Genomic DNA, 13,381 nt, shown 5'->3' on the forward strand with positions numbered 1-13,381 from the left:
ATAAGGATACAAAATACAACAAAGACAGTTATAAAAACCTGGGATACACTGACTGGAAAAAAGGACACGCCTCCTACAGCATTGTCTAGTTGGAGTGTGCTTGGCCAGGCATTAGCCTCGGATAAGGAGCCCCTGTGTGCACCAAAGCCCTTTGCTCTCCCTCCTTGTGAGGAAACTTCTTCATTGTTATCTTAATCAGGATCTAAGAAAGCAGCAGCAGGGTACTGTACTCCTGCTTGGCCTCCCCTGCAATGCCAGATTGCAATCACTGTGGGATTTGCTGCTGCCATAGTCAGGCCACTTGCAAGGTGAATCATTAAGGAAAGAAAAGAAAGAGTTTACTTGCAAATACTTAAGGGCGTGGACAACTCCTTGGAGGCCGCTCAACTGAAACTAACAAAGTAAGCCTCCCTGACAGGGTCTGAGTGCTATGCTGGCCTCTGACACAAATTGGAGATTCTAAAAGGTAATTACCCCACCCTTATGTTAATCCCAGCATTCAGGCTAATTCTCTTTATTGTCTCTCTAGCTGTTTCCTCCCATTCCTGCTCTGGGTGTTTGTCTCCCCTCTCACTGGTTAAGAGTCATTAGAAAACCACACGTATGGGGAAGCTTCCTTTAGTCCTACCAGGACCCCCATCACGTCGACACTGGCGCCTCTCCTATGCGATTGGGGACATTTCCATCTCATGGGTCTTTTAGTCTGTTTGGAGATGGGCCTGATTGAAATTCTTGTTACCAGTACACTTACCCTCTGTGCTTCCATAGCACCTCTTAGTTCCCTCCTGTAACTTCTATACACCCACCCCTCCCCAAGAGCTTCCTGCCTTCTCCAGTTCTCATTTAAGCCTAAAGTTACCAACAGACTGCAAGCTGTTAAGCATAATTTAAAAATACAAGTTAATGATTAGTTACCTCGTAAATGATCAAATTCTTAGTTATGCTAAGTAATAATGTAATTAATTTCTTACCTAGCCTACTGGCATTAAAAGTATTTAAACTTCCCATAATGAAAAGAACTGCCCCTAAATTCTCCCAGCTTTCTTCTTATGTAAAAACCAGGCCACAGACCTCACTGTCTTAAGGCTTTTACTCTCTCTAAAAAATGATTCCAAATTAAAAAAAAAAAAAATAGACTTGCCAAACAAGGTTCAAAGTAACATTTTAGCTATTCCTTTATTTAAAAGAACTTGCTTTTACAATGATTCAGTTGTCAACTACCTGTCTCCCAATGAAAAACTGGATTTTTAAAAAAACGTGTCTTGTAACATGAGGGCAGGCTTGTTGGGGTTTCTGTCCCGCTCGATACCCCACAACCGGCAAGCCCAAAAGAAAATCACACAGAGATCTCCATAAGTTATGAAACTGATTGGCCCATTAGCTTGGGCTACTTATTAGCTCTTGTAGCTTATATTAACCCATTATTCTTACCTATGCTAGCCATGTGGCTCTGTATCTTTCTCAGCCGGGCAGATTACATCTTGCCTCTTCGGTGGTCTGGGCTGGACTGGGAGGAATGGGCTTCCTCCTTTCCAGCATTCTCCTGTTCTCATAGCTCTGCCTCTACTTCCTGTCTGGTTGACCCACCTATACTTCCTGCCTAGCCAATCAGCGTTTTATTAAAATACATGATTGACAGAATACAGACAATTCTCCTGCACCAGTGTCTGAAGTTCTCATAGGCCTCAGGAAATCGACTTGGATCCACCTCACAGGTCAAAATATACTACGGATAAGTACTGCCAATCAGCAGTCTGTTTCCCCACCTATCTGTTTCTGAGGTATGGAATCCATCTCCCATCTGCCAGACCATTTCAATTAACCCATTTCTATTCAGCTATGTATTGCTACATGTCTGTGACATTTATAGGTCTGCTGGCATGTTGTTCCTTGGGTGGCTGTTCATCTCTCTCTCGACGCTGCCCCTCCTCATTTGAGTCCTATTGGTCAAACAGCTTTTATTATTAACCAATGGGAACAATATATATTCACAATGTACAGAAGCATCCCATAGCATTTACCCCTTTCTGTCTAATAAAAAATGAAGGTTTTAACTTTAATATAGTAAAATTACATCAACAAAAGAGTTATTAAGTAAGAATTATAGTTATAATAGCTAGTCTGTTTGTATCCAACAAAATTAGAAAAAAATATTAATTATTTATTTATTCTCTCTTACTGAGCTTAAAGTTTTATATCCAATTTATCCTTTATCATAATTAAAAACTATAACTATATTTATCTAGTCTTCAACTACATTAAAGACCTGAGAAGGAAATAATATTACCTGAGAAAGCAGGAAGTTCAAGCAAATGACTTCCAAAAATGTAAGAAATAACAGAAATATCTGGCTGCCTGGACAGTCACCCAAGATTCCTCTGCAACATTAGTGCATCCAACTTTGGTCTAAAGGCCATCACATTTGACAGATTTTCCTGTGAAGCAAGGAATTTTGAAGGACAGTCCTACCTTGTGTTGGCAAAGCTCAGCAATTGCCTTTCTTGTGTCCAGCTGGTTGAGTTTGGGCAGTGACTGTCAGCAACTGAGGGAGGGCAGTTTCTTGGCTCACATGGATAGTTTTTGCCATAAAGAAAACAAACTCCATATGGAGTTTTTTGGGTTTTTTTTTTTGTTTTTTTTTGTTTTCTGGAGTACATCAGTGTACTCTTCAGAACAAATATGTCTCAATGCCACAAAAAATCTAAGTTATTAAAACATTTTAAAAGCATTATTCTATAGGTCTTTGAAATGTTCAAAGTTATTTATCTATCTGAAATATATTTCTGTATATCTAAAAACCTTACTAACATGACCTTAAGTTTGACTATTATAGATAACTAACTGCATATTTTAAATTTTTAATTTTAGTTATACTTTACATTTTAATTGAGCTATATAAACACAATACCTTAAACAAGAATAATACACACACACATACATATATATATACATAGTATAATAAAATTAACCTTAAATATTATATCAATAAACTAAAATCCATACCAATGTAAAATATTTGAGATTAACAGCTGTTCTTCAAATTAAAGTTGATTCAATAATCTACCCTTTTCTTCTTCTTCATTTCTATATCATATCTCCCCTTATTCTTTAGGAAGAGATTGACTATGACAAATAACAATTTGTAACCAATCCCCTTAAATGAAAACATTCATAAATATATTCTGGGAATTTGGGTATAGCTCCCTAGACTACTTCCTGTGGATTGGTAAATGCTGGTAATCTTTGAGGGATCCTGGGAAAATATAGAGTTATGGTTAAATCTTGGCTGTAGAGGTCTGTGAGACTGCATTGAAGCTTTTCTGAATGTTGAGTCACCTGGGCCATCACTCCCATCAGAAGCCTCTCAGGAGTCTTCCTTGATCAAACCATATTAGCCTAGAAGGAATCTGCTGCTTCTCATCTTCTGTGAAAACAAAAGTCGAACCTCATTTCCAAAGCAGCATATCCTTATTCCCAAATTTCAAAGCCATAATATTTTTAAAATACATAGACTGGATTAACTTAGTAGCTCCCATATTCAAATGTCTCTCAGCTGGTAGCTTATTAACAGTCAAAAAATCCCAAATAAATACAGTAATATACATAATTCAGACTCTGTGTATTTTCTATCTTAATGTGGCTTACTATATATTAATATTTTCTATTCCCTTAATGACTTTAGTATTTTTAAATTATTTTTTTAGTATGTTACAATTTCTATCCTTTCTCCTTTCTCTTCCAAGGCTACATACATTTGAAACAATCTGTTACCTGTTTGGAGGGTTTTTTTTTTTTGTTTGTTTGTTTATATGATTTTTGTTTTTTGTCTAAATCTATCTTTATTCTAATCTATCTCTATTGTTTTTTGATTGCATGGGATAAATCTTAAAATTGCTATGTTAGCTATCTGTAGACTCAGTTTAGTGAATGGCAGTAGGGCATGGTGATTGGCGGGAAGGAGCCCCTCAGTTCTCTGAACATCTAATCTCATGGCAGAGGTACCAGAGAGTCACACTTACTTCTTCAACTCTGGGAGGCAGTGGGTCTATGCTGCCACTAAGGAGCATGCAGACCACCACCTACAAACCCCAATCAAGTGTTCCGTTGCAGAACCTCCCAAAAGAGCCACCCATAGTGCCAGCACCAAGCCAGAAAAGCTCTCTTTTAAAGGAGTTGTGTATCTGCTCACCACCAGCAAACAGAGCCTGCCCTGGAAAATGTAGTTACCAAGAAGCCATAGCTGACTCCATTTTTTTTTGTGTGTGTGTGTCTAGAAGCCCTTTTATTAGACTTTCTTAGACTTTCGTGCTACACTTGAGCACCATGTGTAAGTGGAGGTTTTTCTGTTCTGCTCCACTCAGTAACTGCTTCTAAATAATCGCTCAGAAGCTTAACATTAATTACAAAATGCTTGGTTGAATAGCTCAGGCTTATTGTTAACTAGCTCTTGCCTTTAAACTAACCCATTTCTATGAATCTATATTTTTCCACACGTGTTGTGGCTTTACCTGTGTTCCATTACATCCTGCTCCTCCACTGACTGGCTGACATCTACCTCCACTCTGCCTCTCCTTATCTGAGTTCTCAGTTTGGTTGTTCCACCTACAGCTTTTATTGTTAACCAATGGGAACAATACATATTCACAGTGTACAGAAGCATTATATAGAAATTCCTCATCATCAGAGTCTATCTTTCTGAAACTTTGATCACTGTTATCCATTCTCACATCTACCCTGGCTCTCAACATCTGATAATTGTCATTCTATTCTATCTCTATGCATTTGACTATTTTATATATTTACTTAATTTCAGTTTGTGAAGACAGAATCTTACTATATTGCTCAGGTTAACTCCAACTTGCCATGTAGCTCAGGCTGGCCTCCAATGTGTGACCTTCCTGCCTCAACATCTAGAGTGCTGGGAATACAAATGTGTGCCATTATGATTGCCTTGTCTTTCTTAAATTCCACATGTTAAGTGAAATGATAAATGTTGTTTTTCTGTTCCTGGCTTATTTCCCTTAGTGTCTTTAAGATTCATCCATATTGTAGCAAGTGATAGAATTTTCTTTTCTGTAAAAGCTGGATGGTATTTGTGTATGCATACTACATTCTAAAGTTCATTTGCCAATGAATGTGCACTTGGTTGTTCGTTTTTTGACTATTGTAAATAACACTATAATGGACACGTGAGTGTAGACATCTTTACAGCATACCAATTTCAATTCCTTTGGGTATGCATGTACAAATGGTATTAATGAATTCTAGAATAGTCCTATGCTCAGTTTTTGAGTTACTTTAATACTTTTTTTTTAAGTGTCTGTACTACTTTATCATATTGCCAGTAGGTGTCTACAGATATTTTATGTCTATATGCCTGTGAACTTGTGAAAAATCTTTTGGATAATGATCAACCTGTCAAGTAGCTATTGGCCTTTCATTTTAATTTGTATTTCTCCAATGGCTCCTTATAGTCTGCCCAAGTCATTTGCTGACTTTTAATAAGATTATTGTTGTTTCTATTATTAAATAGTTTGCTTTCTTTATATATTGTAGGATGTGTTGCTTTCATTAGTTGAGTAAAGAAAACTGCCTTAGCCTTTTGATAGGGCAGCCCTTAGGTGGGCAGAGTAGACAGAACAGAATGCCGGGAAGAAAGGAAGTATGGCAGATGCCATGATTCCCCTTCCCGAGACTGACGCTGGTTAGACTTATGCTGGTAAGCCATGACCTCCTGGTGACATACAGATCATTCGAAATGGGTTAATCAAGATGTGAGAGTTAGCCAATAAGAGGCTAGAAATTATGGGCCAGGCAGTAATTTAATTAATATGGTTTCTGTGTAATTATTTCAGGGCTAAGTTAGTAGGACAGCAGGACACAGCCCGCCATTCTTCTGTACTACACTATATGTTGGGTGTTAGTCCATTATATGATATGTGATTTGCACATCCTTTATTTCACTGTATGTGTTGTCTCTTTACTTAGCTGGTTACTTTCTGCTCCACGAAGAAGACTTTTGGTTTCATGGAATCCCAATTGTCTGTTTTTCTATTTAGTTTTATGTTTGTGATTTGGGGGTCTATCTAAGTTATCAATGCATAGGTCAATGTTATTGAGCTTTCCTGTTATGATTTAATCTGTTACTTTCATGGTTCAAGTCATCAGTCCATACTGAGGCTATTTTTGGGGTAAGGGGTAAGATAACTGTCTTCATTCTTCTACATATAGATATTCAATGTTTTCAACACTAGTCACTGAAGAGACTTTCCTTTTCTCATTATAACTTTCCTGGTATTTTTGTGAATAACTTGACCATAAATTACAAGGTTTATTTCTGGGCTGCTTGTTCTGGTCTTTTAGTTCAGATGCCATCTTTTAATGCCAATAGCATGCTAATTTTTTTATCACCATAATTCTAGAGGCTTTTTTGAGATCAGGTAATGATACCACTCATTTTGTCCCGTTGCTTAAAATGATTTCAGCTATAGTTTGAATAAATCTTCTAAAATTTGTTTGGAGATTAATGCCTCAACTCATATGCTAACATGTTTAGGGATAAAGTTATCAGGGGGTAATTAATACTAGTTATAGTCATGAGGATGAAGTTTATGATGGGAGTATTAGTTTTATATGAAGAAGAGATACTCTACCTGGCACACTTCCACTTCCGGCCCATGGTATACCCACTGCCAAATGCCATGCAGCAGGAAGACCTTCATACTAATGACCACCCTGAACTCTTCAGTTATAGTCTACAGAACTCTGAGAAATAAGTCTACAATGGTTTGTATGCTATCAATTATCAAGTATTCTATTTTAGGAGTAAAGAGTAGACAGAGTATTTTTTGGCTCTATGTAATTTTTTATTACTTTCAATTTCTAAGAAGCATGAATAGTTTTTCTAATAAAGCATTTATCATTTTCTATCTATAGACCTTTTGCTCCCTTGCTTAAATTTATACACACACACACATTTATAAGCAATATAGTAACTCTTTCTCTATATACAGCTGATTTGATTTTCTGTTATTTGTTTCATTCTACTGGGGACTCAACACAAGGGCTCACACATGTTAATTGAAGATTTACCCCTGAGCCACCTCCTCAGCCTATTTATTTAGTTTTGATATTATTGTAAAAGAGATGGCTTTCTAACTTTTGTTTCCAAAAGTCGAACATTAGCTTATAGAGATGCTATTAAGTTTCTTGAATCTAAAGAGAATATAGTGCTTTTATCATTTTTTCTTTTTTAAGAATTGCCTAATATATTCAAATTTATAGACATTTGAATGCTGCTTTTCCTCATTTGTCACAGGGCTGTCATGCTACATGTCAAATCTAATTACAGTAAGCACTGTTATTTCTAAATGGGGCTCACTTAATAGATATTTTATATACCCAACTATAAAATTGAGGTGATGTTTTGGAATCTATTTTTTCACATTTTATTAAAAATAGATTCTTTCCTCATACAATGTATTCTGATTACAGTTTCCCCTCAGTCTACTCCTCCCAGTTCCTTTCTACCTGCCCTTCCATCCAGATCTACTTACTCCCTATCTGTCTCTCATTAGGAAAGAACAGGCTCCTAAGATATAACAACAAAACATAGCAAAATAAATTATAGTAAGCTAAAACAAAAACCACCACATCGAATTTAGACAAGGCAAACTGACAGAAGTAAAAGAGCCCCAAGAGAAGGTACAGGAACAGGAAAACCACTTGTTCATGCGCTCAGGAATCCCATAAAAATACTAGACTGAAAACTATGGTATGTATACCAAGGACCTAGTACAAGACTTGTGCAGGCCCTGCGTTTGCTGCTTCAATCTCTGTGGGTTTGTCTAAGTTTTGCTTCATGGATTTAGAGAGCCCTTCACCACTTTGGCTCTTACACTCTGTCTGTCTTTTCTTCTGTGTGTTTCCCTGAGTTCTGAGGGGAGGGATTTAATGGAGATACCACATTTAAAGCTGTGTGTTCTAAGCTCTCTCTGTGTGCATGTGTGTGTGTGTGTGTTGTCTGAATGTGGATCTCTGTATTTCCTTCCATCTGCTGCAGAGGGAACATTTCGTAACGATGGCTGAATAAGCACTGGAGATGCTATTGATCATTGATTTTTAAAGATCACTCTAATACCACACAAATTTCCTGAATTTGTTTATTTCTAAGATTGTTAGCTGGGCATGATGGCGCACAGCTTTAATCACAGTTCTTCAGAGACAGAAGACAGATCTCTGAGTTCAAAGCCAGCCTGGTCTACAAATCAATCCCAGATCAGCCAGGGCTATAGTGAGAACTTTTCTCAAAACAAAAAACAGTTGTGGGCCGGGCGGTGGTGGCGCACGCCTTTAATCCCAGCACTCGGGAGGCAGAGGCAGGCGGATCTCTGGGAGTTCGAGGCCAGCCTGGTCTACAAGAGCTAGTTCCGGGACAAGCACCAAAGCTACAGAGAGACCCTGTCTTGAAAAACAAAACAAAAAACAAAAAACAAACAAACAAAAAAAACCAAAACCAGTTGTGTTTGTGTGTATGTATGTGTGTGTGGTGTGTTGAGAGAGAGAGACAGAGACAGAGACAGAGACAGAGAGAGAGAGAGAGAAAGGAAAGGAGGAGAGAAAGACGTCTTTTTGGTGGAGACCATAGGATTCCATATGCGATCATGGTTAGCAAAGACAAGGCTTTCATTTCTTGCATTCTCATTTGAAACTCCCTGCCCCCTGCCCCCGGAACTAGCATGCCACCCACACTAGGCCAAGCAGATTGCTGGGAGTGAGCATCCTTGTCTCATTGCTGACCGAAAAGGAAAACTATAGACTTTTTACCTTAGGTTATGATATTAGGTATGAGCTTGTCATATGTGACTTTTCTTCTTTTGAGGAGCATTCTTTCTGTGTCAAAGTCATTGAGAGGTTTTATCAAGAAAATAAGTTGAACTTTGACAGAAGTTCTTTCAACATCTCTTAAAGTGATTATATAACTTTTATATTGTTAGCATTGCAAATCACATTAACCAATTTGTATATGTTGAGCCATTCTTGCACCTAGAGGATGAACCCTACATAACACACTAGTGAGGCTTTGATGTGCTATTGGACACAGTGTCCTTGAGGGTTTGCATCTGTGTCATTAGAAATATTGGACTACTGTTTCTTTTCTGGGGACATCATTGCTTTGGCCAGGTGACACAGGGTTAGAAATGTGCCTCCTTCCTTCTTCAGTTTGCAGGAAGAGATTGAGAAGACTGTTAATATTTTTTCTTCAAATGATTCAGCTATCACGCCATATGGTTCTGGGTTTTTCTTCAATTAGAGATGTCTAATGAATGTTTTAATACCCTTTCTTATTATTGGTATATTCAAATATTCTATTTCTTTCTGGTTCAGTCTTGGTACATTATATGTTTCTACAATGATGTAGGAGGTCCTTCTGTCTATGTGTTGCTTTTATTGGTTAATGAATAACGAAACTGCCTTGGCCTGTTGATAGGGCAGAACTTCGGTAGGCAGGGAAAGCTAGGCTGTATGCTGGGAGAAAGAAGTGCAGAGTCAGAGAGATGCCATGGAGCCACAGGAGATAGATGCCAGGAATTTTAGCCAGTAAGCCACATCCTTGTGGTGATACAAAGATTATTAGAAATGGGTTAAATTAGTATGTAAGAGTTATCTAATAAGAAGCTAGAGCTAATGGGCCAAGCAGTGATTTAATTAATACAGTTTCTGTGTGGTTATTTTTTTTTTTTTTTTTTTTTTTTTTTGAGGGGGAAAAGCTATTACCCTTTATTTTGGAAAATATTGAATTGTGAATAGAATTATGCCTCCTGGTCTCTGTGTGGTTATTTTGGGGCTAAGCTAGCCAAGCATCTGAAAACAACCAAGCAGCTCTCTCCCCCAACACTACAAACATATCTTTTCCTTAGTTGTCTCATTCATTGTTAATGATAATCTCTTAGAAACCTTTGCAGTTGATATTAGTTATAAGGTCTCCCCCCCGTCAGGTTTTTTAAAATTTTTTTTATTTTTATTTTTTTTCCTTTATTTTATTCTTTTTTACTTAAAATTTCTACCTCCTCCCCGTTTCCCATTTCCCTCCCCCTCCTTCCACACATCACCCCTCCCACACTCCCCTCCCCTTCTCCCCACTCCTCTCCCCCTCCCCCCACTCCATTCCCCCTCCCTCTAGGTACTGAAGAGCAGTCCAAATTCCCTGCCCTGCTGGAAGTCCAAGGTCCTCCCACTTCTATTTAGGTCCAGAAAGGTGAGCATCCAAACAGGCTTTCAGCACTTTTTTAATTCCTATGTAGTCTAATTAATAGTTTCTTGGTACATTTAACTTTTCCAAAGTCTGTGGCTGATCTTTTCTATTGCTCTGTTATTGTGCAATGATTATCTGCTCTCATTTTATGTCTCCCTTCTATTAACATTGAAGTTAGATAGCTCTTGCTTTTCAAGCACCTGAGAATATAGTGTTAGATTATTTTGTTGATATTTTCTTCTCTTTCAATGTAGACACATTACTATGAATATCACTTATAGAACTGCTTTGGCTGTGCCAGGGCTTTTTATCTTCTGTGGTCCTACACCATTGAAAATGCAGGTGTAGCTATGCCGTAACCTACTTCCTGTGGTTTCTTCTCCAGAATTAAAAGGTGAACCTTTAAGAGAACTAAAGGGACACTGGCATTTGTCACAGTTCTTCTACCTGCATAGTGTAGATCAGGACATGAACTTCACTTGGCTCTATCTTAAAGACAGAAGGAACTGATGTTTACATTCATTGTTGGGAACTGTTCCAGACATATCCCTGGGATCAAGCTTCTTCTACCTTATTAGTCCAGAAGCTCTTGCAGGAGACAGCATATCCTAATCTCCATGGCTCAGGCAGAAGGACAGACAACAGTTTGGGTAACCACGGAGAATGGAGGGCTATCTTAAAATCTCTGGCTATACATTTTGTTGAGATTCTCCTTTATTTCTTTATTTAAACTTCATTTGGTAGAAACTAACACTGTGTAGTCTACACTCAAGTCCTGATTGCTAAATATTATAGCTATTTGTATCTTTTGGTACATTTTTGTTTTCCCCATATAGTAGAAAGTTGTAAGGAAAAGCAACTGGACTAAGGTTAGGGAGTTCATTGTACAAATAACTTCACTGAGAGTGTTCTAAAACCTCTTTGTTCTCAATGGGCCACATTTTGATTGGCTTAGTGTGTTGTGTTAGCGTCAAGGTCTTCATCAATGTGTGAGATTCTTTTCTGTTCAGAAGAACCAGGAAGGCTTGGCACTGGCAAAGAGAACAGTGGAGGAAAACACAGCTAAGGAAGGGAGGCGGGAAAGCATCATTAACTGAAGCATAATTTTATTATTCATTTTTACTCAGGTCAGGCTTCTTGTCAACCTCTGCCTAGGACGTGCATCCTCCCTGTATGTCTCTGTCACTACATAAAATATCCATGCGGAAACCCGCTAGCTTAAAGAATTTTTCTCTATTCTAATATTGCTTCTGACTTTACATTTTCTTGATCATCATAGTTGAAGAGAGAAAACTAGTCTCAGAAGAAGTATGGATTTTACATTCTATCCCTGATACTGGGAAACACAATAGAGAATGTGAGCTATAAAAAAGTCAACTTTCCAGGTCTGAAGTGCTAGGCATGAGCACCAGTATCAGGATCTGATATCAACCTTCCACCAAGGATAAAGCTGTAGGTGACAGTGGGAGAAGATTTCAGGCTAGAGAGAAATCATGCAGGACAGAAGATGGGACAATTGCAGAGTACAATAAAGCAAGACGGAGCTTTCATTAAAAACTCCCCAAACACACACATACACCCACCCCCCCCACACACACAGACATACACACACACAGAGACATACACACATAGACATACATACACACAGACACACACACAGACACACACAGACATAAACAGTCATATACACACATACACACATACATACACACAGACACACACAGACATAAACACACATATACACACATACACACATACATACACACAGATATGCACACACATACACACACAGAGATATGTACACATATTTTCAAAAATTCAAAATGCAGAAGTCTCAAATACTATTCCCAAGCATGTCCTGACACATTGATATGTCCTGAGAGTTGGAAATTGCTTGTGATAAAGAAATATGGCAGCGTCAATGGGGCAGCCTGCCTCAGGCGCTGGGTAGAAAATATGGACCTGCCTGACACCTTGCAGCGCTGGGTGGTTGAGCACTATTGTGGTGAGCAAATGTGCGGTGTAGTTTGAAAGGGAGAAATAGAACAGGTCAGTTCCTGTGGAGAGAGGCAGATCTGAAGAGGTGAAGGGTTGACAAGTAGGCTGAGGTGGCTGGATTGCTACCCGGGGCCATGGTGATGTTCAGGTCTGGGCTGCTGCCAGGGCCCGTGTCTGGGTCCATGACCTGCTGCAGCCATGGTCTATGTTGATGTCCATGGCTCTTGATACCACTCAAGGCTGAGAGGATAGGGCTGCACAGAGTTGGCCCCACACTTTCCTGGCTGCAACACAAAGGGAGAACTGGCCCTGCCCCTCACCCACTGTAGTACATGAAAGAGCAGGCACAACACCTTGATTGGGCAGCATAGTAGAGCTGACCCTTTGGGCACAGGCATGGGAGAGCTGATCCCAAGGGCATGAGTGTGAGCTAACTGTTCATCTGTCATGCAGCTGCATGGACAATGAAGAGATGCCCCCTCGCCCTTCACCTCTTGCCTCCTGCAACATATAAGGGAGCTGATTCTTCCCCCTACCAGCTGCAGCTCTAGGGAGAGTGAGCCCTGCACTTTGCCTCGGCAACAAAGCAGAGCTGATCCTGTGGATGGGAGCTTGGGTGAGCCGGTTGGAGAAAATGAGTGTTGGAGATCTGGCCCCATCCCTCATTGGCCATATAGTGGTGTGGGTGAGGGAGAGAAGCCCCCCCTCGCCCCTTGCTACCTGTGGCCTTTGGGAGAGCTGGTCTTCAGGTCATAAGAGCAGGAGAACTGCCCCTGCGCCTCACCAGCTGTGGCACTCAGGAGAGCTGTTGCACCTCACCTGGGCAATACAGAAGAGCTGGCCCTGATGGTGTAGGTGTGGGCAAGCCAGCCCAGAGGGTGTGAAAGCAGAACTGGTCCCACCCCTTGCTTCTTGTTCCATAGGGTGAAGTAGCTGGGGAAACTCTGGAGAGCTCACCCTGGTGGTGAGGATCGGGAAGGACCCTGAGACTGATCAACCCTGCAGTTACCCAGGCCCAGAACCAGGGCTATGAATTGTTCTACCCCATCTTTGATCTGCTGGAGAACATGAAGAGGCAGGTCCAAAGCTGCAGGATCTCCATGGCACAGGGAAACAACAGGATAGCCA

Source organism: Chionomys nivalis, chromosome 20 (assembly GCF_950005125.1).
Source record: "Chionomys nivalis chromosome 20, mChiNiv1.1, whole genome shotgun sequence".
Classification (NCBI taxonomy): domain Eukaryota; kingdom Metazoa; phylum Chordata; class Mammalia; order Rodentia; family Cricetidae; genus Chionomys; species Chionomys nivalis.